This window comes from Equus przewalskii, chromosome 15, assembly GCF_037783145.1.
Source record: "Equus przewalskii isolate Varuska chromosome 15, EquPr2, whole genome shotgun sequence".
Lineage (NCBI taxonomy): Eukaryota > Metazoa > Chordata > Mammalia > Perissodactyla > Equidae > Equus > Equus przewalskii.
In genome coordinates, this window is record NC_091845.1 from 84,451,282 (window position 1) to 84,479,256 (window position 27,975).

General features: G+C 45.4%; 1 long non-coding RNA gene across 1 annotated transcript; it reads left to right on the plus strand.

Moving 5' to 3' along the window:
* The first annotated feature begins 567 nt into the window (after positions 1 to 567).
* Positions 568 to 27,975, plus strand: LOC139076238 (uncharacterized). Its single transcript, XR_011527625.1, has 2 exons — positions 568 to 737; positions 23,585 to 27,975. It is a non-coding gene; the product is annotated as an uncharacterized lncRNA (long non-coding RNA).

Consider the following 27,975-nt stretch of genomic DNA (forward strand, 5'->3'; position numbering starts at 1 on the left):
AGAATGGATTGTCACCTCGCAGAGCCAATATGGAAGCTGAGACTGTTCCCATCAGGACTTTGCAAACATCTTAGGGTGCAAGTCTAGTCCCCCAGGAGCAGGGTGACCCCAGCACACGTGGGCTACAGCCCAATCCTTTACTCATTTCTCTTGCTGATTCCCTCCCTCTTCCCCACAATGACGTAATGTTATTTTTCAACGGATGATAAACACATAGTGAAGCCTTCTATGCAAGCCGTGGAGAGAGATTTGCTACTCAGAAGGATGAAATCAAGGCTGTCACTGAAGACGAGGTTCACGGATTCTGCCTCACGCGGGTCCCTGTGGAAGAGCCAGTGATTGAAACTATTGCCGGATTGAAATTATGTGAGCTCATGCTTGCCTCGAGGCAGAAGGATAAAGCTGACTGGAAGACCTCTCAAGCTCCTTGGGTGTCCTGCGGGAAAGACGCCCTCCACCCTCCCCCAGGGTAAAGACGCCCTGGTTGCCAGAAGATGACATCCTTGTAAAGCTGGCTGTGCAAGGGCACCAGATCAGTTCTGGGAAACTGCTGAGCCCACGCTGGCTGCCAGAGAGCCAGGAGGGAAGGAAAAGAAGGAGCTCCATCTAGTGTTGTTATGAAACAAGACCGAAGGCATCCTGCGTGATTTGTCAGGTGGACAAACACACCCATCAGTGTCAGGAAAATTGTACCACTGAAAAAGCCAGACCTGCTGGCCGTGGGAGCTTGGCACAAAGTAAGTCGGACTTCACCTTTGTCTGATAATGGACCTGGGGACGGAAAGAAGGCTATGTTGTCTTAAGATCTTGCTTATCAGTGACTATGCATCAAAGGTTTCCTCCCAGAAGGGCAGACCCCACCGCTACAGGCAGACTTGGTTGTTGTTATAAAATTAAATTCTGGGGACTGACAACATCCAGAGGAATCTGGGTTGACACGTAAACGGGGTCCTGTAAATACATGACTTTTGGAGTATTCGTACAGGTACTTGTGATTCATGGGTTAAAGGGTTTGCATGTCTTCAATTTTAGTAAATAATGACAAACTGTTTTCCAAAGTGGAATATAAAGATTTACGCTCTCATCAACACTATATGAGGGTTCCTTTTGCTCCTTATTGTCTCTGAAACCTGGTATTGTCAGCCACTTTCATTTGTCCTTCTGATGGGCATGGTTGTGACACCTCTTGGTGTTTTAATTTGCATGTTCCTAGTTAGTAGCAACTTTTAGTGACATCAAGTGCTTTCCATATATTTCTTGGCTATTTGGTTATCCTCCTTTGTGAATTACCTGTTCAAGTCTAACAGCCATTTCTCCATGATCTGTTTTTTTCTTAATCGTATGCACTAGTTCTTTCTATATTCTGGTTAAGAGGCTGTTATTGGTTATGTGTTGAGATAGATCCCCCCTCTCACGGCTTAATGGTCTCTCTGGATGAACAGAGGTTCTTAACTTTAATGGAATTCAATTTATAAATTTTTTTCTTTTATGGTTTATGTTTTCTGTGTCCTATTTTTAAAATATTTCCCTACTGTGAGAAGAAAAAGATACTGTCCTATATTATTTTTCAAGAAGTTTATTGTTTTGCCTTTTGCACTGAAGTCTGCAATCTCCTCACACTGAAACTTTGTTGGAAGGAGGCAGCACTCAAGCTTTGTTTTCTTCCGTGCGCATTTCCAGTTGTCCTAGGTCCATCGATCAGAACGACGGTGCTCTTCCACTCTCTGTAGTACCACCCTGGTCCTAGACCAAGTGTCTGTTTCTGTGTACGTTTTGGAATGATCTATTCTGTTCCATTGTTCTACCTTGCCCCAATATCAAACTGTCCAAATTACTAGAAATTTATAATATACCTTCATGTCCTGGAGAGCTAGCCCTCTCGTCTTGTTCTTCAAATGTCTTGCCCGTTCTTAAAGCTTTGTATTTCTGCATAAAATTTACAGTCACGGGATTGCATTAAATCTATAGGCTACTAGAGGAGAATTGACATCTTTATAATATTAAGTATGCAATCAATACACATGGCTATTTATATAGGTCTTCTTTCATTTCTCTCAATAACACTACATAGTTTTCCACAGAGAGGTCTTGGGCATCTTTTGCTTGACTTATTTATTTATAGGCATTTGTTTTGTTATGCTTCTATAAATGTTCTTTTTTTTAAAAATAGACTTTGTTAGAGCAGTTTCAGCTTCATAGCAAAACTGAGCAGGAAGTACAGAGAGTTCGCCCAATCCCTCTGCCCCACAGGCACAGCCTCCCCCACTATCGACATCGCTCTCCAAAGTGGCACATTTGTTACAATTGACGAACACGCGTGGCACATCATTATCACCTGAAGTCCGTAATTTACATTAGGGTTCACTCCTGGCGTTGCACATTGTATGGATTTTGACAAATGGATCTGTGTCACCATTGTGGTATCATACAGAGTAGTCGTTTCACTGCCCAACAGTCCTCTGTGCTCTGCCTGTTCACCCCTCCTCCACCCCAACCCCCGGCAACCACAGATCCTTTTACTATCTCCATAGCTTTTCCTTTTCCAGAATGTCATATAGTTGGAATCATACAACAGGTAGCCTTTCCAGATGGGCTTCTTTCACTTAGTAATATGCATTTAAAACTTCTCTATACCTTGTCATGTCTTGATAACTCATTTCCTTTGAGCTCTAAACAACATTCCATTGTCTAGATGTATCGGTTTATTTATCCACTCATCTACTGAAGGACATTTTGGTTGCTTCCATGTTTTGGCAACTTTGGATAGAGTTGCTATAAACATCGTTGTGCAAGATTTTGTGTAGACATAAGTTCATAACTCCTCTGGGTAAATAATGAGGAGTGCAATTGCTGAATCCTATGGTACGAGTATGTTTAGTTTTGTAAGAAACCACCAAATTGTTTTCCAAAGTGGCTGTGCTGTTTTCATTCCCATCAGCAATGGATGAGAGTTCCTGTTGCTCCACATCCTGGCCAGCATTTGGTGTTGTCAGAGTTCTGGATTTTGGCCATTCTAGTGGTATATCATTGTTGTTTTAATTTGTAATTCCTTGCTAACTATGATCTGGAGCATCTTTTCATTTGCTTATTTGCCACCTGTATATCTTTTTTGGTGAAGCGTCTGTTCAGGTTTTTTACGTAATTTTTAATCAGATTGTTCATTTTCTTATTGTGGCACTTTAAGAGTTATTTATATATTTTAGATGACAGCCATTTATCAGATGTATCTTTTTCTCCCAGTCTATTGCTGTCATTCATTTCATTTATACCTAATATAAGGTATAATATAAGGTATAAATATAATATAAGGTATAATATAAGGTATAAAATAATATAATATAATATATATAACATGTCTTTATATATATATACACACACACACCCACACACACACATAAGCATACATAATCAAATACACTATTGCTATTATTACTTTGACAAACTGTTATCTGTTTTGAGCAAGCTGTTATCAATTAAGAATAAGAAAAATAAGAGTTTTTATCTTCACTTGCCCCTTCTCTGATGCTCTTCTTTTTATAGATCTGAGTTTCTGGCCCAGAACATTTTCCTTCTCTCTGAACAACTTCTTTTAACATTTCTTGCAAGACAGGTCAACTAGCAACAAATTCCTTAGATTTTTGTTTGTCTCGGAAAGACTTTATTTCTTCTTTACTTTTGAAGGACAGTTTCAGACGGTACAAAATTCCAGGTGGTAGGCTTTTTTCTCTCAGTACTGTAAATATTTTACTCCACTCTCTTCTTGCTTGCACGGTTTCTGAGAGGTCAGATGTCATTCTTGCGTATTTGCTCCTCTATAGTTAAGTGTTTCCGTCCTCTGGCTTCTTTCAAGATTTTTTTTCTTTATCTTTGATTTTCTGCAGTTTGAATATAATCAGCTTTGGTGTAGTGTTTGTGTGTGATTTTTGGCATTTATCCTTTGGCAGTAAGCTTCCTAGATCTGTGGTTTGGTGTCTGACATTAATGTGGGGGAAATTCTCAGTCATTATTGCTTCAAATAATGCTACTCTTCCTTTCTCTCTTTCTTCTCCTTCTGGTGTTTCCCATTGTAAGTATGTTACATCTTTTGTAGTTGTCACACAGTTCTTGGATATTCTGTTCTGTTTTCAGCACTCGTTTTCTCTTTGTTTTTCAATTTTGGAAGTTTCTGTTGAGACATCCTCAAGCTCAGAACTGACTCCTTTATCATTATATAATTCCCCTCTCCATCCCTGATAACTTTGCTCTGAAGTCTACTCTGTTTAGAGGCAAAACTCACAAAAATTTGGAGGTCCCTAGGGCTGGGTACTCTCAGAGTTTTTAACTCTCAGACTTGTCCACACTGGACCTCCAGCAATTTGTCAGTCGCAATTCAGGTTTTCCCACCCAGAGCTGGTTCCCAGGGAGGTTTCTGCTTCAGCGAGTTGTGATTCCCTGTATTCACCCACCTGTCTCTCCAATTTGGGGGTGCTGGTTTGTCCTGCAGCCTCAATTCTCCGACAGGTCAAAGAAGAGTTGTTGATTTTTCAATTTGCTCAGCTTTTTACTTGTTGTTAGGACAGAGTGATGATTTCCAAGCTCCTTACATGCTGGACTGGAAACTGATAGTCCCATTGTTTTTTAAAGCAATTTAACAATCTTAGTCATTTAATTTGAAGATTTAGTTTATTCATAGTTACTGTAATTGATAGATACATTTGGATTTTATCTCTGTTACTCTTTGTACTTATTTTTGTCATATAGTGCCTTTCCTTGACTTCATCAGGTTGACTCAGTATTCTCAGTAATCTACCTAAAATTTTCTCTCTGTTTTTGCTGGGTGTCTATATATGTATTTCCATGTATTTATCCTGCTTGGGGTTAACTTGGATTCTTGATTCTGTGGATTGGTATCTTTTATCAGTTTTGGAAAATTCTCAGTCAGTATCTTTTCAAATATTGCCTTTGCTCCATTTTCTCTTCTTCTCGTTCTAGCTCTAATTTACATAAATTAGATCTTCTTACTGTGTTCTTCTTTAAAAAAAAAAAAAGAGTTGCTCTTTTTTTTCTCCACTGGGAAAGATTTGCCCTGAGCTAACATCTGTGGCTGATCTTCCTCTTTCTCTCTTTTTTTCCCTCCCCAAAGCCCCAGTTACATAGCTGTGTATTCCAGTTGTAAGTCCTTCTCGTTCCTCTACGTGCGCCACTGCCACTGCATGACTGCTGACAGACGAGCGGTGTGGTTCCACACCCAGGAACCAAACCTGGGCTGCCAAAGTGGAGAGTGACAAACTCTAACTGCTAGGCCATCAGGGCTGGCTCTGCACTGCTTTCTTTATGTCTCTTATATTCTTTTCTCTTTACTGCATCCTTTTGTGTCTCTGTGCTTCATTCTGTATATTTTCTTCTGACCTATTTCCAGTTCACTAATTTTTCTTCAGCTGTGAATAATTGACTGTTAAATCCATCCATTACAATCTTAATTTTATTGTTGTATTTTTCAGTTCTAGAAGTTCTATTTGTTTTTGAATTGGCTATGCATTACGTTTTCAGTTCTCTAACAAGATTTTCAATGTTTTTTTTTAATCTTCTTTTGAATGTAGGAAGTATAGTTATTTTAATGTCTGTTTCTAATAACTCCAATATCTGGAGCCACCATAAACCTCTTTCTATCACCATTATTTCTGCTGATTATTGTCCATGTTGTCCTTTCTTCTTGTGTTCTCAGTTATCCTCACTTGTGTGCCAGACATTGTATTTGAAGAATTGTTCGTTGAAATCATTTGAGGCCAAGATGATATTATATTCTTTCAGAGAGAATTTTGGCTTGCTCTGCCAAGCACCCTGAGTCCCCAGCATGACTGGATCCCTTGTGTGAGGTCTGTAAGAGGTCTGTGAGAGACTTTTCTTTTAGATTCACCCTTAGCTCCAGGGGATAGCTCTTTGTGTCCCAAACCAAAATGTGGGAACTCACCGAAGCTCCATCTTGGAAGGTCATTTGCTCCAACTTTTATCTCTCTTGCTCCTCAGATCTAACAGAAGTACTGCTCAGCCTCCTGACATTTCAGCCTCTTCCAAGTCAACAAAAATTCCAAGGCATTATCATCGTCTATATGGGTTTTGATTTTCTCCCCATTCGGCCTTATAAGCTCTCTCATGTTTTCAAACGTATCTATTTATATATAGTTTATTCAGTTTTTACTCATTTTTCTCAGTGAGTGGGTTACTCTTGTTTATCTGGTTCCCCATTATCAGATGTTGGAAGGCCAGAGTTATGGATTTTTAAACTAATTGTTGTAAGCTATTTCTAAGGGGAGAAAAAAGGAAGAAATTCTGAAACTTCACTTAATTACAAAAAATAAGGATATCTATGGAAAATATAAGTTTGAAGAAATGCCCTAAAACAAGTAATTAGCCTTAGGTGTAGCAAATAAACAGAACCATTATCAGCTTTTCCTCACAGATACAATATTTGGTCCACTTACATATTACCACACTCAGATATAGTGGAATACCAAGAGGTCAGTTCTGGTTTAACAAGACTGACTTTCGTCTGCCCCGAGTTTTAAGGTCTCAGGATCTACAGGCAGATCTGAATATACTCCCTTCCATTATCCACCTTACCCTCACTCAATTCATATCTTAGAGAAAAAGTATTCAGAGTATTTTTCTCTTCTTTAGAAAGCACTTAGCTGGAGATATGCGTAAGACAATCTATGAGATAACTCTTAAGTTCCCTTCTTTGGTCTTATCTTTCCCACCCACTGATTAATCCACAAACCATGTAATGTATAGTATATGTCGTTCTAATGACAAAATACAGCTTATTATCAACAGTTTCATTTGATATGGGGCCACTAATCTTTTATTAGATATAAAAGTGGATTTTCATGCTTTTCTTTTGTATACATACCTAATGCACATGGAAGAAAAAAAGTAGCTAATGGCATAATGAGAGGTGGCTAAAGTCTATATATTTTGGGAGTTATGCTTAAGATTTAAGAAATACATTACAGTATAGGGCAAGTCTTTATTATGCCCACTGTTGAGAACCTAGGATTCTGTACCTACATGCTGATAGTATTTTTTTTTCCTGAGGAAGATTCACCCTGAGCTAACATCTGTGCCAATCTTCCTCTATTTCTTATGTGGTTCCCCACCACACATGGCCACTGAGGAGCGGTGTAGGTTCGCACCAGGAACGGAACCAGGAACTGAAGTGCAGCGTGCTGACCTTAACCACTAGGCCACAGGGCTGGCCCCTTAATAGTATTTTTTAAAGGACAATTACATGCCTGGTAACACCAGACCATATTCCTATTTAGTGTACGCTCTGGATTTAAATCCATGTCGATAATAATGAAAATGAAAGAGAAACCATACACAATTTAAATTTAGATTAAATAAAATCTGTATTTTGGAATCTACAAAACAATTTCTGGAATTAACAAGCGAGTTGCGCGAGTCACTGGATACGAGATCAATGTGCAAAAATCAATTGCATTTCTATATACTCTAATGAATACGTGAAAATCAAAATTAAAAACAATTTATAATCACTAAAAAAATAAAATATTAGGTACAAATCTAATGAACCATGTACTGGATTTGTATGCTAAAAATGCAAAATGCTGATGAAAGAAATTAAAGACCTTAAAAAAACGGAGGAATGTACCATGCTCATGGACTAGAAGACTCAACATAGTAAAGATGTCAATTCTTGCCAAATTGAACTATAGTTTTAGTCCAATTCCTATCAAAATCCCACCAAGTTTTTTTGTAAACATGGGCAAGCTTATTCTAAAATTTACAGGGAGAGGCAAAGGCACTAGAATAATTGAAACAATTTTGAAAAAGAAGAAGAAAGTGGACTGAATTCCTCTGCCTGGTTTTTAGACTTAGTGTATAGCTGCAGCCGTCAAGACAGCGTGGAGCTGGCAAAGGGGTGCACACACAGATCAATGGGACACAAGAGGTAACTCAGAAATGGACCCTGTACACAGGTACGTCCAGCTCATTTCCGACAAAGGAGCAAAAGCAATTCAAAGGAGGAAGAATATTGTTTTCAGGAAATGATGCCGGAAAAATTGAACGTGTATAGGCAAAAATAATGGACCTTAACCTAAACCTCATATCTCCTATAAAAATTATCTCAAAATAAATCATAGATTTAAATATAAAACCGCAGAACTTTTAGAAGAAAATAAAGGAGAAAATCTTCAGGTTCTAGGGCTAGATGAAGTCTTCTTAGATATGATACCAAAGCAGGACCCACCAAAGAAAACAACCGGCCACTTGGACTTCATGAAAATTAAGAACTTTGCTCTGTGAAGGACTTTGCTGACAAAAGGAATGGACTAGGTACAGACTGGGAGGAAATATTTACAAACCACATATCTGACAAAAGATTTATATTAAAATACATACATATTTAAAAATTCAATGGTAAAAAAAATCCAAATAATTCAGTTAAAAAATGGGCAAAAGGCATGAACAGATATTTCACCAAAATGGATCCCAGTGAAATTATGCTGAGTGAAAAAAGCCAATCTCAAAAGGTACAATATAAGTCCATTTGTCCAACTTTCTCAAAATGAGAAAATTATAGTGATGGAGAGTAGATTGGTGGTTGCCAAGCGTTAGTAGACAATGGGAGAGAATGGTGGGCGTGACCATAAAGAAGAAGTGTGAGGAATCTTTATGGTAATGAAGTAGTTCCGCGCCTTGATTGTGGTAGTGGGTTCACGAATCTATACACGTGATAAAATTGCATAGAATGTGCACGCGTACACACACACACACACAAATGATGCGTGTAAAACTGGTGACATCTGACTAAGGTCTGTGGATTGTACGAAGGTCACTCTGCTAGGTTTGGTATTGTGCTGGAGTTACACTAGCTCTTCTCATTGGGGAAAACCGGGTAAAGGGTACACAGGATCCCTCTACACTGCAACTTCCTCTGAACCTGTAATTATTTCAAAATAAACAGTTTCTTTAAAAACTGCTTTTTTGCCATTGGTATTACTCTCCTTTTTTCAAAATCTTTACAGAAAATGCCAACAAGCGATTTGTGGAGTGATTTATGTTTGCGCTGCCTACTCTTCACGACTTAGTGACAGACACCTTGAACTGAAATGACACATCTGCAGAGTCACCCAGCAGAGAAAGAGGAAGAAAATCAAGAATTTGGGCTAGGACAGGGAAGAAGTATGCGCAATCGTTGCTGAAAGTGATGTTTTTCTCCAGGTGTTTATTTTTTGATGATCTTAGGCAAGCAGGAGCCAGGGCAGCCAGCCAGTCTGAGAGATGGGCTGCTGCAAGTGAATAGGCAGGAGGGGAGCCCTGGGGCAACAGGAAGACTGAAGGTGCAAGGGAGAGATTTAGAAGAGAGGAATTCCCGCGAAAGACAAGGTGAGCAGAGGAGGCTATAAATTCAAAAATGAAAATGATCCGACGAGGCAGTACTTGATAAAATTATGGGACATTTTAACTTCCCACCCACCAGCCAGACGTAACTGTCTCTGTTGTGGTTTCCACAAAACTCTGAATAGGGTTTGTTGAAAAGACAGAGAGCTCCATAGGATCTGGAAATATTTGACAATTGGTATTTACCATATAAATCTTAAGGGGAAAACATCCTGTTTCAACAATGTAATTGCTGCCTGATTGTGTTGTCTTTCGTTTCCAAGTGAGTAAAATACAAATTGTTTGTTTGCAATCCTTCTATGGTGTTCTAACAATATTTGCATTCCCCCCAGTAGGATAATTGGATAAAGACAAAAGTGGAAAAAGCTCGGGCTTTGGCAACAGACAGACTGGGTTAGAACTGCAGCCCCACTGCTCACCAGCATGAGGTCTCAACCTCCCTGAACCCGGGTCCTTTCAGATGGATACAGTGAGAACTTCCAGGGTTACTGTGAGGATTGGAAACAATGTATGGAGAAGCTTCTGGCACACTGTCTGGCTACTGTTGGCATTAGTCACTGATGACTAGCTTGTTTATTACATTATTATTATTGAGTGAATCTTCGGTATAACTCTAGTCACTATGCAGTGTCATCTTGTGTGCATTGAATCTTTCTTGGGCCCATCCAAAGGAGACTAGTTGCTGACGAATCACAAAGACCCCTGCAGGGAGCCAGTTTCCTTTATAAGGCTGTCTCCTAGAATGGATGCCAAGGATCACATTACAGGAGGTCTTACAGAATTGATTCCCCAAACAAATTACAAACCTTACACAGTAATACATTGCATTAATATACTAGTAGAAAGCATACACTACAAATCGTTTTGTTTTTCTTCTAGAAATCCAAATAACATATCCGTAACATAATCATGAAATAACTAACAGATTTACCCAGAATACTGTAGGAAATCAAAGTAAAAGTCATACGTATTTTTGTTCCTCAGAGAGAAACCCAGGTTTTCCCACCTCTTGACAAAGATTCTTTATTTCACCAAACTTTAGCCAGGCTCCTTCACCTTCTCCCAGGCCCGTCTGCGCTCTTCCTCATAAAATCCAGTTTTGGTCAGAACCCTGCTAAGTCAGTTTCCCTTGAATCCCCATCCTTCAGATCTGATCCCTCTGGCTATCCGATCAGGTTCCTCGCCCCCCAGCCTCCCCCAGGGGGTGTCTGACCACCTGGCCTGCCTCCAGCAGGAGTCCTCTCAGGCCAGTTTGGCCGGAAGCCCCCTCACCCCTGGTGTCCCCTCTTAGTAATCTTGCACGCACTGACTCCACCTGCCCCCTGCTGATGCAGTCCCACTGCCCACGCTGTGGTCGGAGCCGAGCCCGGTTCCATACTGCGGACTCTTGCAATAGGTCTGAATAAAGTCGGTTTTTACTGCTTTAACTACCGTCCAGCTTTGGTTTTTCTCTGACCCTCTCAAATCCCCGAGAAGCCCCACAGTGCTCCGAATCACTTAGGGGTTCCATGAATTCACTAGACAGTCCCAAATTTTTATGAGACTAAATTACATATTATTACTACAAATCTTTGAGGTGGGAAGAAAAGAATAAGTTGCCTGGAAGCGGTAGCTGTGGTCACTTGCTGGTTACCCTTCTAGGCGTTCATCTCCCAGTCATGAAGGGGTCTCCTTTTCTGAACTGAACCCCAAGTCGCTCCTCTGAGGCTCTTGTTCCCACATTTTGTTATTAGGACTTCTCAGCTTCCCTGTGGCTCAGGAACCCCATGAACCCTGGCACACTGGGCCGCACTGAGCCTGCTGTCGGGTTCCAATGACAATGGAAACATTTTATATTACAATTTTAAAAAAAGAACAGCAGGGAAAGTTTGGAAAGAACAAGTTCTCAGGGAAATCAAATTAGCTGGGAAGATCTAATTTTCACAAAAATATTGCCTTTGCCCGGAGTTCTCTCTGAGGTCTGCTCTATAAATGAACTAAGCCTGTGAGAGAAAAGTGCAGTGGAATTTGACGACAGAAAAAGCATGTTATTTTTAAGAATTAAAGAAAGAAATCAAGACTCCAGCTCTTTTCATGGTCCTAACGAGGGATTACCTAGACCCATAAAACCTGACAATGGGAGAGACCTCAGGGACTGCAGAATCCAGCCCATCATTTTACTGATGATGGAACTGAAGCCTGAAGTTACCACTGGACTTCGTCCTGGCCACACAGATCCTTAGCCCCGGGCTGAAGATGAACACCCAGGACTCCTCATCTGTGGGCCAGGAGCTGTGTATTATCGTAGCAGCCACCTTAGATCACTGTGTTAGTCAGGGTTCTCAGGAGAAACAGAACCAACAGGATATAGATAGAGATACAGAAAGAGATCTATGATGAGGGGTTGGCTCGCATGATTACGGAGGCTGAGAAGTCCCTCAGTCTGCTGACTGCAAGCTGGAGGCCCAGGAAAGCTCGTGGTGTAAGTCCAGTCCAAGCCTGAAGGTCTAAGGACCAGGGAGCCAACGGTGCAAGTTCCGGTTAGAGTCTGAAAGCTCGAGAACCGGGAGCACGGAAGTCCAAGGGCAGGAGAGGAGGCATGCTCCAGCTCAAGCACAGGGAGCACATGCGTCCCGCCCACACCCCTGCTGTTCTGTTCAGGTCCTCAACGGATCGGACAATGCCCACCCTCACTGATGCCCAGTAGACACTCTGTGTGCCCAACAGATACACAGGGAGTGACCCTTAGGTCTGCTCCCAGAGTACGCCTGTCTCTTCTAGTCCTGAGATCAAACCTCGTCAAGGTCATCTGGAAGTTCATCACCCCTGTGGTGGATTAAAGATGGCCACAAACTCTTTGACGCTGCTCCAACGGGCAGGAAGGTCTGGAGCCTGGAGAAGCTCTCTAACGCTTGGACCAATATAATTCAGGGCAAGGGATGCTGTGCCTGCTTCCAGGCCCAGGTTTGAGACCCTGGGAACTTCTGTCTGTTTGGGACTTTCTGGGTGCCCTGAGACCATCGCTGGAGAGGCCAAGGGTAAGTGCTGCAGCTGCGAGACCCCCTGAGCCCTGATCCACAGGCTTCCCTGCCCAGGTCCCAGACACACGGGTGAAGCTCAGACCCTCGAGACCAGCCCACGCACCAGCTGAGTACCACCCGGTGACCTCACTCAGTGCCAGAGGGAACAGAACAAATGCCCAGCCAATGCTGCCTGGATTCCCGACCCCCAAAGCGGAGAGAGGATAAAATAGCTGTTGCTTTTTAAGCCATCAGTTTTGGACCAATTTGTTACACAGTAACAGACAACCAGGATAGGCCCCGACCAGAACACAAAAACTCTCTCTGTGCCCTTATGGAGGGTCTCAGTTAGGAATACGTCTGACTGCAAATAACAAAAAACCCTATTTTGAGGCTTAAATAGATAACAGAAGTCCAGAGCTGGGTGTCCTGGGGTGGTACAGTTTCTCCTGGCTGCATCAGGCCCCTGGGCTCCTTCTGTCTTCCTGCTCTCTCCAGGATGGCTGCTGTGTCTCCAGCCATTGTGGCAGTATTCAAGACAGTAACAAGAGGTAAGGGCAAGGCAGTGAGGGGACAAAGGCCAGTGAGATTGCCAGGCAAATCTGGTCCTTTCGAAAAGTTTTTCTAGAGGTTTCATTCAATGACTTTCCTTACATTTCATTGGCAAGATCTGAGTCACATGAGGCACCCCTAGGTGCAAGGAAGTCTGAGAAGGCAAGCACACCGTCACCCTCAAAATAACTGAAGTCAGCAAGGAAGAATGGATGGTGTCTGCCACAGGAATCCTTCGTGTCCTGGGGCCTCAAGCTCAGAGGGGCTGCATGCTGCCGCAGCTCCTGCGTGCCCACAGAGAAATGGCTTAGAGCACAGATCTCTCTGGAAGGGTAGGTGAGGGGCCTTATCTTGAAACTGTACTTTCACAGCAAGCTCACTGCTTTTTGCTTAAATCCATGTGCACTATCGTGTGGGACGGCTCGGGGAAGCCAGTGATTCTTCTAGGGGAGCTCATCCCCACACCCCCGCACTCCTGGAACTGACACCGTCTTCTTGGGCGGCGCAGCTCCACGTCCCTCGCCGCTCTGAGGGATGGCTGGAGATTTGCTCTTCACAAGTATAAAAGGCCCTAATCACCCGGTCAGCCCATCACCATCATTTCTGTACATCTTTGCATGACAAATGAACAAAGATGCAAATCCACCCTCAAGAGCGCCCATGTACACAAAAACTCATTACAAAAATGGAGGCTTGTCGCGTTTGGAACAAGAACCAAAAAAAAAAAAAAAAAGCCCTCATCTGAAATCCAAATACCCTACACCCACTTGGATGTGCAACGCGGCCCAAATGCTAATGAAGCAATTCGGCTCACTCAGCGGGATGGGCAACAAAGGAAATCCTTCTCCAGACGCAGCTGTCAACAATTACACTTGGGGGTGGAGCTGGCTCAGAGTCCGCATCTTCAGACTCATGGAAATGCGGAGCGCGTTCCAGACCCCAGGGAAGACAGTAATCCCTGTTTACTTGGCGGGCCGGAGAATGGGCCATGCTGGTTAGCTGGGCATCCTCACCCTGCTCAGAAACAAATGACAGATTCCTGCAAAGACTCAGAACGAGACAGAAAGCACTTTAAGTTCAGGACGACACGGGATCTACCCGCCTTTCTCCCGAAGTGGTGATTCAGCCAGCGGCTCAGGGTCTGGGAGCCTCGATGATTTCCTATTGTCAGGGAGAATGTTTATTTAATTTGAACTTCCTGATTATCTGTGTTTTTAGAAACTGAGGTTCATTTTACTGTATTATGGTGACTGACAGGAGACAGCCCCCATTCTGGCTGAGGAGCACTCTTTTGAGAATTACCCCCATTGCTCCAACACACAGACACACACACACACACAAACACGCATACGTACACATACATGCATGCACACAGACCTAGCAGATGTGTTGTAATGAGCGGCTCTTTGACCACAGGTAGCTGGACCAGGAATAACCCCTGAGCAAAGGGAGCGACTCGGCTCCTCCTTCCCTGCAGGTGGGGAGTCAGGGTTCAGAGAAAGCCCTGCAGTGTCTGCCAGTTTCCCTGAGCAAGGACGTGGGGACCTGGGCTCCAGGCAGGGACTGTCTTCTGCCTCCCGCACAGAGCCTTGAAGAGACAGATGGGAGGGGAAGAAAAAGTAGGAGGTAATCAGGCAGAGTGAAGAACAGACTAGAAACCAGGAGCCCCAGAAAGAGCCCTTCATGTGGCCACGTGGGTTCCACGGCCCACAGTTCCTGGTTCTTGCTCCTGCCCCCGTGAGGCCTGACCACAGTTCTGCCCTCGGCTTCCTTGGGATTCCCCGAGCCTTCCCTTCAACATAAGCTGGTTTGAACGGTTTGCCAGAGGCTGTCAGTTTCCTCTCCAATCTTCCTTCTCCCCTTCTTCCTCACTAACTGAAACCAGTTTATTCAGAGCAATGAAAAAATCACAATCCCCAGCCTCTCTTACAGTGGGGGTAGTTAAAGAGAAGTCATTGGGTGGGACTTGCAGGAAGTTTCTTAGCAAGAGTGGACTCAGGGGGAATACTTTCTGCCCTTCCCTTTTCCTTCTTGTTACATGGAAAGCAGATGTGAGTGCTGGAGCTCCAGCAGCCACCTGTGATCACATGGCAAACGTGAGGATGGAAGCCAGTGCTAAGGATGGAGGAGCAGAGAAACAGAAGGAGCTGGGGCCCTGATGACAAGATGAAGCTTCATATGAACCCAAGACTGTCTCTCGTGAGGTTTTACATTAAGTGCAGAAAAACAAACTTCTAATCTGCCTACACCACTGCTATTTGGGGTTTTGATTAGTAGGAGCAGTAGGAAACTCTAAATGACACAGTGAACGTTAGCTCCTTGCAGCCAGCCTTGAAGAGAGTTTCACGCATCTTCCTGCACGTTTAGCAAAGGCTCCACAGGGAGTAGGCGCAGTGGCTGCGTCATCTACTGTGTATGAAGCGCTCTACAAAGGACCAACGGAGAAAATGCAGGAGGCACAGCTCCAGTACCATCCACGGCCTCGCAGTGCCAGGCTGGCGGATGGGAGCAGGAGGCTGTGAAGGGCTGAGTCCTCCTCCTCCTCTCCCATCCACCCTGGACAGAGTCAAGGGAGAAAGGATTTCCTCTCTCTGAAAGGAGGGAGGGCAGATCCTGGTGGCGGCGGTGGGCCAGGCCTAGCTTCACTCCTCGGGTTATCTCCAACACTTTTCATGCTGAAGCTTCAGAGAATGACGTTATACAGGGCTTAGAGCCCACACACTTGTTGTGTTGATGTAGCACACAGGCATTGCTTTGTCTGCCAGCACCACCACCCCCACCTCCGGCCTGCCCCGCCTCTCCTCCACCCCGTCCACGTGCGTGCAGTCAGGACACCCATAATTGCACCTCGTGACCCTGCCCTGGCCACAGGTGACGGCCGGGGCGTGCAGTGGCAGCTCCTCCTCTGCCCCCAGCCACCCTGCCCGCTCCTTCGCTAGGTTCGTTTCGCTCAGGGGTTGGATACCTAACCCAAACTACGCCAGTCTAGTTTCCTTCCCCACAATTTGGAGTTTACGCCAAGAAATCACAGCTTCGTGTGCTGACTTGTCCTGTGGCCAATGCCAGTCCAGAGATGACGGCTGTCAGGACGATGCTTTGGATGTCGATTCGGCAGACGCGAAGGTGCGTTCGCGTAGGGTAAATCCAGAGGGCTCCCGTCACTTCCCTCCAGCCCACTAGTCGTTTGGACGACAGAAGCCGTGTGATTGTTTCAAGTTCCTTTTTTAAAAAATTGAGATGTAATTCACATAAAATTCAACATTTTAAAGTATACAATTCAGTGGTTTTTAGTGTATTACAGAATTATGAAACCAACACCATTATCTAAGTGTAGAATACTTCATCACCCCAAAAAGAAACCCTGTACCATCAGCAGTCACTCCCTGTTCTTCCCTCCCCCAAGGCTCTGCATCCACGAATCTATTTTCATAGAATGGATTTGCCATTCTCCACATTTCATATAAATGGAATTATACAAGGGCCGGCCCCGTGGCCAAGGGGTTAAGTTCACGTGCTCCGCTTCGGCGGCCCAGGGTTTTGCCGGTTCACTGGGTGCAGACATGGCACTGCTCATCAGGCCATGCTGAGGTGGCGTCCCACGTGCCACAACTAGAAGGACCTGCAACTAGGATATACAACTATGTAGTGGGGGCTTTGGGGAGAAGAAGGCAAAAAAAGAAGATTGACAACAGATGTTAGCTCAGGTGCCAATCTTTAAAAAAAAAAGGGATTATACAATATATGGCCTTTTGCGTCTGGCCTCTTTCACTCATCACAGTGTCTTCAAGTTTCATCCATGATGTAGCATGTGTCAGTGCTTCCTTCCTTTTTATTGCCAAGTAGTATTCCACTGTGTGGACACACCACATTTGGTTTATCCAGTCATTCGTTGATGGACACTTGGGTTGCTTACAGCTTTTGGCTGTTGTGAATGATGCTGCCATGACCATGGGTGTGCAAATACCCGTTAGAGTTCCTGCTTTCAGTTCTTTTGGGTAGACACCCAGAAGTGGAATTGTTGGGTCATGTGATAATTCTATGCTTCATTCTTCTGAGGAACAGCCATACCATTTTCTTACGTTCTTTTTACCACCTTTGTTAATAGAATTATTTATTTAATTTCATTTTCAGGTCGTCTGTTGCTAGAGTATAGAAATAGAACCGATTCTTATACTGATTTTGTTACCAATTCCTTCCTAAACGGTGAGGTTCTGGCTTTGGGAGAGGGTCTTGCCGGGTCGTCCGTTTCTTCCTCTTCATGTGACGGCTCTGGGGAGCATGCCCTCGTCACTGACTGCCTCCTGTACGCCTCCCAAGCTGAAACCTAACTTTTACAGCTGAAAGAAGAGCCCCAGCTGACGTCACAGGTCCCCAGGAGTCGAGAGGCAAATGCCCGGTGAAGCCCCTTTGCTGCGGAGCCAGCAGGCGCCCCAGACTCTGTGGATTTGGGGTGAGATCAGGGTGTCCGCGGACTGCTCAGCATCCTCACATTCTAGGCTGGCCCAGAAGACTTGACTTTATGCTTTTGGGTGAGAAAATATGACATAACGACTCACAGAGTGTTAGCCCTTGGAGATACTCTGGAGCAGTGAATAGTCTTAATAGTGAGCCTTAAACTGTTACATCTTGATCCTTACTAGACCCTACTGAAGCCCCCAACCCCAACCCCCGCCTCACATCGAAAGACCTACCTTTTCTACTCTGCCATAAAGATGAATGAAATCGTGCCATGTCTGACAACATGGACGGACCCTGAGGGTATTATGCTAAATGGAATAAGTCAGATGGAGAAAGCCAGATACTGTGTGATTTCATTTATATGCGGAATCTAACAAAAACAACTAACAAACAAAATAAAACAAAAACAAACTTATAGGTACAGAGAACAGATTAGTGGTTACAAGAGTGGAAGGGGCTTGGGGGGTCAACTCTAAGATGATGGATGGAAACTAGACCTGTGGTAGTGAACACTTTGTAGTGTATACAGATGTCCAGTTATGAAGCTGTACACCTGAAACCAACAAAAAAAAAGCCACCTTAAACCAGACTTCAAAGCCTCAATAAATATCCTGACAGTCCTTCCTCCTCTGAGACACCATCAGGCTCGCCAGGCACCATCTCCTCTGCCACAGGAAGCAGCACACTCTCCTTTGTCTCATCAACACTTCGTTTGGGGATGTTATGTGGAATAGCATTCAACCAGATAAAGACTAAAAGGGAATAAGCAAAAATTAAATCTGTTATTGAGTGACAATAGCGTAATTTTTCTATAAAAAGCGTCAATTGGGTACAACCAGGAGACATTGATGTTAAATGATTTTATGGACTTGTGACTTTTCTTAAGAGCAATTATGGTGCTTGGAGACATGCGATGAAGCATTCAGAAGGTATGATGATGCCTGCGCCCTGCTTTCCAATCAACGAGAATAAACAAATATATAAAAATATTTCATGCCTACCCACGTATAGAAGAAAGAACTTAAATACGCACACACATATAGAGAGATGGAGAGAGTGAGTGTATATGTCTACACAGAGAGAGGGAGGGAGGAGAGCGCAACGAGGCAAGATGTTAACAATTGTTAAAGAATTAGATGGAGTGCCTCTGCTTGCTTTGTACTAGTTCATCTTTTCATCTTTGCGAAAATGTTGTGGGAATAAATGGTTGGGGGTGGGGTGGGGAATTGGCCTCATTCTTCAAACAGAAACCAAGTAATTTTGTTATTTATTTTTAGAGCCGAAAAACATTGACCTTTTCTCAAATAGAGCCCAAATAACCTTGTTATTTATTTCTCCAGGCTTTTCTCATTTGTGGAGGCAGGCACATGGTGTTAACCATAGCGAGTACAGAGATTTTTTAAAATAACGCTTTTCAGGACTGGTATGTAGTTACACAAACTGTGCGTCCCACAAGGGGGCGCCATTCACATAGGCAACTTTGGAAGATCATCCCTGGAGCTGTGCAAGTAGGATGACCACGTTGTCCCTGTTTGCCCTGGATGGTACCAGTTTTAGTACCGAAAAACCCACCCCGTGGTTGTCACTCCATGTGCAGTGCAGAGGTCCCTGTATAACACTGAACAATGGTGAAGAGGACAGCACAGATCCTTGACACGTCACAGCCTGCCTGAAGATGTTGTTCTGTTGGTAGACGGTTCTGGCTCCATGCAGGATCCCACTAGGCAACACGTCTACCTGTCAGCAGGTGCTTTCCACCCACTGAGTCGAGCCTAAATGGGTGACATCAATGACAGGACACTCTTCAGAAACCAAGACATCAGCTAGGTTGGGTATGGACTGAAGACTCCTTGAAACCCCCAATACAGGCAGAACAAAAGGCCAACACCACCAGCCCAATACCTGAAGCTTATTTTTGACATTGTTGCCCTTCCCTCTTTGTGCTTATGAACTATTCCATTCTTCTCTCATCCTCTGTCTGCCTCCATCCCTGTAATCATGTAATAACTACTACTTTGCCAAGGAGAAAACTGAGACCTGGGGAAGTTAAGTGATTTGCCCAAGGTCCCAAAGCTTGTAAAGATGGGGCAGGATTTGAGAGCATGTTCGCCTGAGCCCAGAGCTGCTGGTCCTGATCATGTCATTCCTGCTGCGGACTGAATGTCTGTGTCCCCCTAAAATTCATGGACTGAAGTCCTAACCCCCAGTGTGATGGCGTTAGGAGGTAAGGGCTTTGGGAGGTGCTTGGGTCACGGGGTGGAGCCCTCATGAGAGGAATTAGCGCTCTTATAACAGAGGCCCCAGAGAACCAGCTGGCTCCGTCTCCACCACGTGAGGATACAAGAAGTCGGCTGTCTGCAACCCAGAAGAGGGCTCTCGCCAGAACCTGACTGTGCTGGCACCCTGATCTCAGACCTCCGGCCCCCAGAATCGTGAGAAATAAATTTCTGTTGTTTATAAGACACCCAGTGTGGGACATTGGTGAGCCGTGAATTCCTCTCGCCGGTTTTGCCCTTCCAGGTAGAGATTGCATTTCTACAGAAATTTATAAGGACAGAAACCCCTGTGGGACCCCCAGAAAGGAACATACACACATAGGGGTGGCATTTCCATCAGCACACAGCCCTGGAACTCCCCGTGCCTATCAGATGGGCATCCCACCCACGGCTGGGGATCCACAGCCTGCCAACAGTGAGTGTGGAGGAGCGGTTGTGAGCCCACTTTGGAAAGAGAAAGGCCTGGGGTCAAGAACTGGCTCTGCCCCCAAAGGCAGTAAGTTGGACAAGACGTTTAACCCTCCCTAAGCCGTAGTTTCGCCATCTGTAACGCGGGAACAATAATAGCCCCTGTATCCTAAAGCTATTGGGAATGCAAACAGGATGGTGCTTGGGAAGCACCAAGAGCAGGGCCTGGCCCATGTGAGGGGGTCTACAGAAAAACACTCTTTCTAAGATGTCTACACTGTTGAGTGAAAATCGTGTGCTCCTATTTCTCCGTAAGATAAACCAACACATTTACTGTGCGCACACCTTGGTGCAGCCACGTTCCACGTGATTCAACTGAGAAGAGAGTTATATTTTTAACACAAGTATGAAAAAAGTAGGTTTTTAAGATTCCGTCTTCTCTCAAGTCTTTCGAAGGGATCTAAGTGTGATCAAATATAACCCATGTAGTCTTTCCAGCATCCCTGTCTCTTCTTCCTGTTCTGAGGAGCCTCGGTCTCCCCACCTCCTCGGCTAGCTTGCCCCTCGTCATCTCAGTCCAGCAGCCCTCGATCAGGCAGATTGTGACAATTCCTCCTGTCTCCTCTCCCCACTGTCCTTCTTCCTCACCTCCACCAGTGCTTTTCAGCTCCGTCCTTCACTGTCCAGCCTGATTTTACAGCCTAAAAGTCTTGAACTTACACATATTTTTGAGAAACACACTGAAGTATGGGAGAGTGAAATAACACGATGTTTGAGATCTGTTTTAAAATGCTTCAGGAAAGAAAAAGGGATAAATGAAATAAATATGGCAAAATCTTGACAATTGTTAAATCTGAGTGATGGGAATATGGGTGCTTTTTGTTTTTAATTATTCTCTCCTCTTCTGTGTAGGTTGGCAAATTTTCAGAATTGAAAAAAAAATTAAGTCTTGGACCAGTGTGGCAGAAAGACTCTCCACAAGGTGGGAGGGAGAAAGGGGAGGTGCAGGAGAAAGCAGGTGACTTGGCCATTTCATGCCCTCTTTAGGAAGCCAGAGACGGAGGACATTAGTGAAGACTCCAACATTAGTCCATTTCACCTGAGCCTGCCTGGGGAAGCTCCCCCAGCTGGTACCTGTGGTTAGCCCTGGAGTGAACTGGTAAAGAGAGAAGCTGTGGCTTTTTATTTTGTACGCTAATGTAATATTTGGTTTGTTTCTAAGAGCAACTGAAAGAAAAGCTTTCACTGAATCCTGAAATCTAGCCCCTGTCACCCTCCATGCCCTTGGTCTATCCCATCTTCAGTCAAGAGCTCTCCAAATGATTGGAGATTATTAAGAAAGCCCCTGTTGAATGAGGAGTATTTAATGGACACTCGAAGCCCAAGGGCTTTGCTCTTAAATGCTCCTTATCAACATGTGCTTTGTGTGTTGTGCGTGTTCAGTAAATGCAGTAACGTAATTGTTGCCCTTCTCAGGGCATGATTTTCTAGCTTGGCTGTTACCCTCTTAAACTGTGATTCCAAAAATAGAATATAGTACTTTATATCAGCGGTTGTCATCTGAGGGTGATTTGCCTCCCAGAGGACTCTGGGCAAAGTCTGGAGACATCTTTGATGGTCATGAATTGGGAGGTGAGGAGAGCAGGTGGCTGCTACTGGCATCCAGTGAGTAGAGGCCAGGGATGCTGCTAAACATCCTACAGTGAACAGGTCGGCCTCCACCACAGGGAATTATCTGGCCCAAAGGGTCAACAGTGCTGAGGTTGAGAAACTCTGCTTTATATTAATCTGTGTCCAGAGTCCAGTAGAACCATTATATTTTAAGGTAAGGACACTTCCTAAAATGTAATTCATTTTGCTACCCATTCTCATGACACCATCACAGGCTTGCTTCACATCAGCCTTGGTGTTGAGTAAACATCACATTTTCCTCCACGAGGAGTGACCCCACCCCACCTCCCTCGTCTTATACATGCGCCATTGCTTCTTTGAACCCAAACGAAAACTTCCTTTTTCCACATAGGATATAAAGTTGTCCCTCCTTGCTTTGAGTAAGCTATAAATAGCTAGATGAACAACTTCGTGATAGCTTTGTTAAAATTATTGACAGAAAATCATTGACCAGAAAAAGGCCAAGGTTGTGTGTTTTGTGGCACGTCAAAAATAACCCTCAGCTGGACACAGACATGAATCACCGCATGGTATGCGCCCTGTTCACCCAGAAATGACTGAGGAAGCTGGTCTTCCGAATGGCCGCACCGTCTCACTCGCAGTGGTCTCTGCTACAACTCAGTGTTATCCTCCCCTCAGAATTCATGTGTTGAAGCCCAGACACCACCGTGGAGACATTTGTAGATGAAGCCTGTTGGAGCTGCTATGGACTGAATGCTTGAGTTCCCCCCAAATCCATATGTTGAAATTCTAACCCCCAGGGTGATGGCGTCAGGAGTCAGGGCCTTTGGGAGGAGATTAGGTCAGGAGGGCAGAGCCCTTGGGCGTAGGATCCATGCGCTTGTAAATGAGGCCCCAGAGAGTTCCCTTGCCCCTTCCGCCATGTGAGGAGACATGAATAAGTCGCCATGTGAGGAGACATGAATAAGTCAGCAGTCTGCACCCCAGAAAAGGGCCCTCACAGAACCTGACCGTGTTAGCACCCTGGTCCTGGCCTTCCAGCCTCCAGAACTGTGAGCGGTAAATTTCGGCTGTTCATAAGCCACCCAGGTTATGGTCATTTTGTTACAGCAGCTGGAACAGACTAAAAGAGGAAGCGATCGGGTTTAGAAGAGGTCATGAGGGTGGGGTCCTCGCGATGGAACTGGTGCCCTTATGAGAAGAGACCAGAGAGCTCTCTCTCCCCTGTCCTGTGCCATGTGAGGACACAGTGTCTACAAGCCAGGAAGAGAGCCCTCACCAAGAACCAGGTCTGCTGGCACCTTGATCTTGGACTTCCAGCTTCCAGAACTATGAGAAATGAATATTTATTATTTAGACCACGCAGTCTGCAGTGTTCTGTTATTACAGCCTGAGCTGGCTAAGAGGGTAGCCTTTGGCAGTCTGAAAATATTTTGCTATTTCTATGTCGTTTGTCATCTGATAACCCCATCCAAAGGGGCAACCTAGGATTTCTCCAATGTGCATTTCCCACTGACTTGAATTTCAGGAAAGATTCTCTCCGTGGCTGCCTCGTCTATTTGTTGTACCTCCTAGAATCCACGATATTATTAATTATAAGACACACTATTGCTTTGTGTACTATCGGATTTAAAAATATACTACCCAGTATCATAATATGAAGACATGCAGAAGGCACATCCAATTTTAAGGATGTTGAAATGTGAAATAAAATGTGTGTTTTGTACCTGAGGACCATAGTGGCCCTGGGTACAAGGTATGGCTCTAGGAGGGAGATGGAACCAAGCATTTTCAGACCAAGGTGCTGGTCCAAAAGCTGAAAGGCCCAGGCTTACTCTGTGTTTCTTTCCCAAGGTCCTCATTTAGAGAGAAGCTCTTTCCTCCGTGGTGCTGATGGAAGCAGAGGTCTCTTTGCTCTCCCCATCTGCTGGGGACAAGGTCGTTGCCCAGCAGCGAAGGTACTGCCCACGGAAGTTCCGACAAGGGGCTCCTTCTGCTGCCTGAGTAAAAAGATGCTATGGATATGTGTCTGACCAGCGAAATTAATGAAGCAGGGCCCTTCCCGTTCCAGGCTTGAAGCAGAAATGTTCCCTTGCAGGTAAACTACAAAAAAACAGCCTGGAAGGAGGGGAGACGAGGTGATTCATGATGAATGGGAACCAGCACAGGAATTGAATGTGGGGCATCCTTTCCAGAAAAAGCCCACACCAGAACTGAGTTCTGAAGCAGCATTACCCCAGATGCTCTGAGGCAGCCACTTACAGGAAAATCCAGCATTCCACTCAGGGAGCGTCAGAGGCTCCCCGCCCTGGGGCAGCGCATTCTCAGGCAGTGGTTCTGGGGAAGCCATGAGGTCTCCTGCGCTGTTTTCCTCTGACACCTAGTTAAGAACCAGCTCGTGATTCTGAGGTGCCCAGGGAGCCTCTGGGCTTGCTGGCCAGCTGTTCTGTTCTCCATCTCCCTGCAGAGGCCTGAGGAGCTGGGGTTCCCGGGAGCAAACCCTCCTTCGACTGCTCTGGGGTTGCCGGGTCCACGGCCTGGAAGCAGGTGACTGCGAGCATTTCTCCTTCCAGGGTCTCTCACAGAAGGACCCAGTTGGCTCTGTTTTGTGGTGCCCAGGTTGAACCCGAGGGCCTACCTTCCCGACGCTCAGGCTCCTGGGGTCGGGGGAAGAAGATCCCGCCTGCAGCAAGTCGGGGCAGCTGCCCTTCTCAGACCCTCCACTGGGGCCAGGCGCTCTCTCCCTGTGCCTTTTGCTTTTTGGCTGGGAAGCAGCTGCACTTGCCCAGTTCAGCCTTGAGGGTGGCAGAAATGAGCACCAGAGGCCCCCGAGCCAAGCCTGGCATCTAGCAGAATAGCCAGAGCAACCTGTCACGAACGACGCCGGAAGCTGCAGGATCCGAGGAGAGGCAGCTCCATTGCTCGCTTGTGCTTCCAGAGCTCCGTGCGCCCCTCTGGGTGGCACAGCTTTGCCTACACACACACACACACACACACACACCCCTCTGCTGGGAAGCTGCCCACAGTAAGGCGAGGGGACACTCTGCAGTGGCTTGTCTCTCGCCATCACCACTGGGGGGGTTGTATTTTTAATTTCAATATTGTCATCTTGCCAAACAAGCAAAAAAAAAATACCTTTACCCCAAGTATTTTAAATGTTTAACAATGTACCTTTCCTCACCATGACACCCCCAAAAGACAAACCCAGGAGGGCATGGGGGGCACCACAAAGTAGTCACATCACTTGAATGTTACACGGCGGCAGTTCCCTCCATGGCGCATTTTGGAAATTTGCAGGGAAGTTTTGAATTTTACCCTCACAGGAGATGGGGTTCCTGGCATTTAATGGGTGGGCTCCCGTCCCAAACAAGAATTTTTCTGCATCCTGAGTGACTCGTAAATGTCCCACTGGACAGTCTTGTGAATGAGAGACTTGTTTATAGTGATATGTGAGTGAAACCTAACTGGATCACAAACTATTTTATGCAAGATTCTAATGTACACTGACATTTTGGGGCATGTAACTAGCATAACAATGGACAGAAGATTGTACAGAATTTTACCAGGGATTGTTCACTATTGTGGGAAAATCACATGCAGTGTTTGCACGCGGGTCAGTCTGCATTCGCACCTGTGACAGTCTCGGTGTTTCCACGTACAGGTGCAGACATCTGGCCCTTTCACTTGTCGTCTTGTGTGGTTGTGGCTGGGCACTCACTTGTCAATACATCTATTTTATTCTCCTCTTAGAAATTACCTTCCTTTTACTTCTCCTTAAGATATAGTTAGGACATTACACTGAAATTTTAAAATTATATGTATAAATAGACTATATTATCCATGAATTTTATTTCAAGATGGAAAAGTGGATATTAGTTTTCTATTGAGGTGTGACAAATTACCACAAATTTAGTGGCTTAAAAACACACATACTTATTCCCTCCAGTTTCCGTAGGCAGGGGTCCAGCACAGCTTCAGCTGGGCCCTCTGCTCCGGACCTCACAAGGCTGAAATCAAAGGAGGTGTTCACTGGCTGAGTTCCCATCTGGAGGGTCAACCAGGACAAGACCCATTCCAAGACCCATCCACTTGGGCTGTTGGCAAAATTCAGTCCTCTGAGGTTGTAGGACTGAGGTCCCTGTGTCGTTGCTGACCTCGGCCAGGTTGCTCTCAGCATCTGGAAATGGTGCTCAGTGCTTGCCTGCCTTCCACAGACCCTCCAACAACGTGGCAGTTGGTTTGAGAACATTTAACATTTCACCATCTTCTGAAGACAATCTCCTTTTGCATTAACTTCCCATCATATCCTCTGGCCCTGCCCACCCACTGGGGGCGAATTATACAAGGTGTGTCCCCTGGGGCGGGGGTGAGGGATCCTAGAACTCTGCCTGCCACTGCTGTAAACAAATATCTGTTATCAAAAGGGGGCATTGGTTCTCCTAGGGCCCAGGAACACCGCGTGCTATGAAAGTGAGTTTTTCACACTACATTTATCTTAGTTAAGCCTCAAAATCACCTCTTGAGGTGGTGGTTATTTTTCTGGTGACTCTCCCCACAGTTAAGAGAACTACTTCTTAGGCTGACTGATAAAATGCTTAGGGCACCAGCATAGCAGGATCGAAAAAGAAAGAAAAGGAAAATCTAAGCTTCGATAAACTTAATCTGGAATTTGCAAAATCTAAAACTTTAGGGGGAATAAGAGCTATTATAATGCTAGTGTGCATGAAAGTTTTTGTTTTAGTATTTTACAATTTTTTACTTTTAACATAAAAAATAATTTCATTGCTTAGAACCTCTAAGTAATTCTACCCCCACCCCATCCCCGGAGATTCTGGAGATCACTTGGCTGACCATTGTTAATCCTCAGCCATTCGCCTGTCAGATGGTCTCAGAGATCCAGATGGAGACAAGCACGCCTTTAAAAGGAGGGATGAAGCTGGATGCGGAAGGAGTAGGGATGAGGAGGGGCTGAAGTTCATCTGGCCCGCCATGCCCGCCCAGCTGCTCTAAAGCCAGACCCCCTCCACCATCGAGTCAAATCTGTGCATTCTGCTTCTGAGTGCTTGTTACTCTCATCCATAGCAGCTCTGCCCACCTGCCCGGCACGAGGGTGGAGGGGCCCCATCCACGCCCCCTGCCCTCCGTCCTCAACCACAGCTGCAGCAAAGGAGCGGGGACTGGAGGAAGCAGGGTCTGTGGATGGGAGAAGGGAGACCAGAGCACCCGTGATGTCAGGGTTACTTCTTCTCAGACGGAAGATCCGAGGGTGAGGTGGTGAGACCTGCAAGGAGGACATGAGCTTCTCGGAGAAATGACAGCGGGGGATGGGGGGTGAGGGGATAAGGAAGAAAGTCATGAAAGGACGAGGGGCAAATACCAGAAAGGGGAGGGCAATTGTAGCCAGATCAGGGGAGAAAGGCTTCCTGAAGCCCACCCGCCCATGAGAGAGCTGCAGACCTCTATGCTTTAATGCCAACACTTCCAAATTCCCCCCAGGCCGTCTCTCATGCCCCGCCCGCTCCTCGGCTCATGGAGTTCTTGGCTTGTGGTGAGCAATAAGCATTCCGACTTCCTTAATTGTTTATTCATCAGGCCACAGATGGGGGCGAAGATGAGAATGCAGGCACTTACTTCTGCCACAAGAAGTGAGGCAGGCCAACAGACCCAAATTCTCAGCAGCCAGGGACACGGCCGGGCAGCAGTGACAGGGCAGGTTTCCCTACATCCAAGCCGCCCCTGCTTGTGGAGGGGAGCCCCACTGCTGACGGAGGCCTGGGGCTGATCTAACGTTAGCCGCCTGTGTGATCTGGGAGGAGAGGCTTGGAACATGGGGCGGGCCAGGCCGGGCTCTACAATTCCTTCCAGGGACCTCTTCCTTCCTTAAAGGTCACCAACATCTCAAGGAGGGGGACTCCAACTTTGACACAGTCACTGGCTTCTGTGCAACCTTTTCCAAACAGCTGGTGTGCAATTTGCCACGTGGCGTATATAGACAGGCTACCCTTGCGAGCTGGAAAATGAAGTCTTGGCCCAAATCTTCCTGCCCACAGCACCCTGCAGCCAAGGGAGCCACGACAGGATGGATGGGCTCCAGCCAGGGGGGTGGGAGCCTAGGATGGGGGAGCCAGCAGTGCCACTGACCACCACTGCTCATCCTGCAGCTTTTGCCCTGAGCAGGCAAGTGGAGGCAGTACAGGAACCTCTGTAAAAGGTAAAAAGAAAAGAAGCAGTGTGAGCGAGAAAAA